The sequence below is a fragment of the Lycorma delicatula genome, chromosome 1 (assembly GCF_047948215.1).
Source record: "Lycorma delicatula isolate Av1 chromosome 1, ASM4794821v1, whole genome shotgun sequence".
Lineage (NCBI taxonomy): Eukaryota > Metazoa > Arthropoda > Insecta > Hemiptera > Fulgoridae > Lycorma > Lycorma delicatula.
Genome location: NC_134455.1, coordinates 368,637,404 through 368,642,051, shown reverse-complemented (window position 1 = coordinate 368,642,051; position 4,648 = coordinate 368,637,404).

Sequence of the window (4,648 nt, the reverse complement as noted above, 5' to 3'; positions counted from 1 at the left end):
TGGAACTTATACAGCCGTTTGATCGATTTGTTTGGTGCATCCACACCATAGTTTTCTGTATACTCATGAAAGACCAAAAAGAGCTAACTGGCATATTTAATGTATTGGGAGAGACTGAATATTCTCTACTGCATTGTGTAACCCATTTTTTTTTTTTTAATTAAACCTGTAGAAAAGAAGGAAACGTTCTTCCATAAGGTTGCATCACTTTTGGAATCCCTGTATAATTTAGCTGTATGCTTTTGGATACCTTTAGGCTGGACACTGCAAAGGAAGTGCATATAAAAATTGTATTGATTAACACAATCAGTTATAATTTTTCCACTTCAGTTCTAATATTTATTTCTAAAATTCCAACTAATGATTATTATTATTGGAAGAATGTTGTACCTACATACATGAGTTTTGATTAGTTTGTTATAAAAATCTAATATTGCCTATTTTTAGATTTGAAAACATAATTCCTTTTTAAGTAATATTGGGTATTGTTTTTGTCAAATTTAGTACATGTTTTAATTAAAGAAATAGTGTGTAGTACCTAAATTCATTTAATAAATTTAATAGAAGTTTATTGGTGTTATTAGAAATGTTGTGAAAGAAAAAATTATGTTAACAAAAGTATAATGAGCTAATAAAAGTCTAAGATAAAATCAGTTTATGTACTAGTTTATAATAAATTGTTAAAAAGAGCATTCTTAAAGAAACGCAGCAATAAAGAAGTGGAAAAAGTATCAAAGAAATTCATGATATTACTGACATTTACCAAAGATCATGATGAACCAACCAAGAGCTTGAAATAATGTTTTTCCTATTTCTAATGTGTACATTGCAATTTCTTCAGCTTATGAACAAGCAATCTCACTTGCTTATGGTTGGCCTGTAGTCTTATACAGACTCTGCCAACTTTTTTGAGATGTGTGGTTATTGAACCCTAACCATCAAAGTATATCAGTATCCACTGTCTAGTATTCAAATTTGTATAAAAGTAGCATTACTTTATTAGGATTTGAACCTCAGAACCTTCGACTTCATAAATAAGCTGATTTGCAATGATTTTAACCTGATTGCTTAGAAATTATGTGTTTCCAAGTATAAATGTTTTGCTTATTTTTATTAATATAATTATTTGGACAATACATTGTTAGAATTTAATACTATCTGAACGGAATGTTATACATGAATATCTTGCCTTTAAATCATTTCTTTGAAATAACATATCAACTTTTTGTTAGCTTGCAATAGAGTATTTAACCCCCTTGAGGTTGGCATCCGCACAGGCCTAGCCTCTGCAGCTTTTCTTCATATTGCACATTGAGCTTCAGAACACTATACAAATTACAACCTGTACCCTTATACATGAACAATCTATTGTTACACTTACACTCGGTGATGTTGCGACACCTTACAAAACTCAGCCATAACCAACGTGGAAACTATTGTGGATAGCTCTATGTAGTGAGACTTGAACAATGTCCTCTGGGTACCTGGGCAAACCCAGTTGTATTTAGCTCTAGCTCCAGTATGCATGCACTCTCCTGCAGTGGTTCGTTCAATTGCTGGTACTCGTGGGAACTGCATGGAAGTCCCAAACAATAATCTTATGGTGGTTGTTGGTCCACTTGAAAAACCAACAAACCAGGGAGTTTAAAGAGACTTTGACTGGCGTCAGCCGGAGATCTTGTGTATGATAATTGAGAGGGGTTAAATTCTCCTGTATCAGGTTTTTTAGGTGAGTTATAAAGAGGAAGGTAAATCCTTTCCTAAGGGTTCTCCATTCCTGATTAATAAGTACGTCATCACATCTTGAAGTTCTCCAAATCTGTAAAAAAACTTAATAATGGTGCCCTCTTGATTGAAGTTTACAATGAAGAACAATCTGTCTTGCATCCTTCCCTACACAAAGTAGTGTACAGGGAAGGATGAAGTGACATTGGAACCACATAAGTCACTTAATTTCAACCCATCACAAAGAAACAGGTATATTTCCATTGCAGCTGTGCTAGACACGATGACATCACATGTGCTGAGGCAGAAAAATGTACAAATTGTAAAGGTTCACACTCAACAAGATCATGAGAATGCCCCATTTATAAAGAAGAAAAAACAATTATGAAAATCTGTACTGAGCAGAAAGTGTCCTTTCCTTTGGCACATTGACAATACAGAAATTCACTCGGTGTGAGGAATCCTGTTCAACCTGGTATTAGTTTTGTACAAGCTGCCTCAAACAGTATACGAAACGAGAAAAAATGCGCATCATGTAATGAGCCAACCAAATTGGTAGAGGCTTTGTCAGAACAAATAAAATCCCTCACAGCTGCGATTACATAATTCAGAACCAGCAAAATGGTAACTTATACCAGAAAAACTGATGGTGGTTTATCTAGTTACACCCGATAACTAAAGTTCCTACTCCACCAATTACACAGTAAACAACCAAACCAACAGTTAAAGTTCTTGCTGCAGCAAACAACCAAGATCCCCATGAAGGGACCAAGTAAAACAACATCTCCATCTCCCCAGGCTTAGAAGTCCCTCCACCATCTCGAGATTTCTATGAGAATAAGGTGGCAGAGGAAGTGCCCAAAGAAGCAGAGCACTTCTTAAACGTATTAAAATCCAAAAATAAGCACCGAATAGTATTTGATAAGTGATCTGCACGCAGAGTTTTTATGTATTACAGGAAAACATATTACCTATGGCTATAAATATTATTCAGTGGAATGTTTGCAGTGTCCGTTCTCACCTTGAGGATATTGAAATCCTAATAAAGGAAAATTCATTTTATTACTGTGTCTGCAGGAGTCTCGCTTTTATTCCCAGGATGATGAGTTTTTTCACGGATATGTCTGTAAAAGATGTGACCCATCAAACTGAGGGAGGGAACATGAAGGTGTGGCTGTTTTCCTGAAGGAAATTGTGATAGCCACCCGTATTCCACAAACAATGAATATCACTGCAGTTTCAGTTAAGATATTGGCATCATTAAAAGTTAATATCTGCAACTTATATCTTCCTCCAAATAATGATATCAGTGAGGATGATCACAAACCTGGTAGCCCTGTGCCCTTGGTGAGGCAGGGTGTTTGAGGAACAATTTGAGCAGCTGGAGGAACAAAATTAAGGGTGTTCAAAGCTTTTATGTCTACTCTTACAGAAGGGTTTGAGGCGTTTGCCTCTTAACCCATGCAAGTAAGAAAAACTAATGAGGGGGTGTTGTATTTGTTGAATCAAATAATATATTAATCATTTGATTTGTGTACTAGTATTAATAAATGGAAAAATAAAATAACTTATCAAACATAATAATACCAAAATTAAAATAAAAAAAGTTTCCAAAAAATATAATAAAAATCCTTTGGTATTCCTTATGGAAGTCAAAATCCCATTAGAATATGTATATGAACTGATAAGTAGTGGTTACTATATAACCATTATATTAATGGTATAGAATTTGATATAATATTGTGCAGCTGTTCCTATAGGAGGGTAATTTTATGTATTTATTATGAATAGCACTCTTGCATATAAAACCATTCCTCTTATTTTTAATACTATTTGCTACCTGCAGCCATTCTTTTGGTCCATGGAAGCAATTAGAAAAAATCGTTTCAGACTGAGGACATTCCAGCCAAAAACAAAATATTAATATTTCTTTCGTAGTGGATGACAGATTTTCAAAGTATTAATGGAAAAGAGCCAAATCTTAAAATATACACAATGTAAAATAATTTGTTTAAAGCAAGTGCCCAGGCTTTTCAAACTATAACTGATCCTTTTTCTAATTTGCCTGTAAAAAATTAATTATTTATTAAATGCCAAATAAAAATGGTGTTGTCACTGCATTTAATTAATTAAAGTGGTTTTATAAAGAGATGGGTTCTGTTGACTTTATTACGTCCATCGAATCAGCAGCTAGACATATGTAAAAATTGAAAACATTTACCAATGCAGTGATTTTAACACAGATTTTCAGTACCAAAAGGACAACTCATTTTGCTGTAGTATAGCAAAGCTATGGCTAGTTGTGATGTATTTTAGTTTTTCATTTCTATCATTTACGGTACAAATATTTTTGTAAGAAACAAAACCTCAAGATTATCCTTAAATTTTCCGCACTGTAGCAGAGGTTTTATTCTATTTTACAAAAGTGTTTCATAATTGTGACCTTCCCTTAAATCAGTTGCTTACTAACCAAAAAATTAAGTACAAAAAACACTATTTTGTTAGGTGTCAACTGATCTAAATAAATGAGTAGTAGCCTAATGTATCTAAAAGTAAATATATACACATCTATGTATTGTAAATATATTACAGTACATAGGTGAAAGCACAAATTAAGAAGAGAATTAATTCTTTTCTCTTCCTCAACCAATTTTGTATCAATTATTGACAGTTGAAAGAGAGGTACAAAATACAGTTTTTATTTTACATTTAGCGAAATGCATAACATAAATTTTAGAGTTTTTATGCATGACAATCGATGACACAAACAATTAAAAACTGTCATCTTTTAAAAGGCTCTTTTATTTATTTAAATTTTTAAAACTCGTTTCGGATTGTCATTAAAAAATCAATATTTCTAAGCATGCGTGAAGATTCTATTAGTTCATGAAACGAACTTTTGGCAAAACGGAGCAGAACCTAA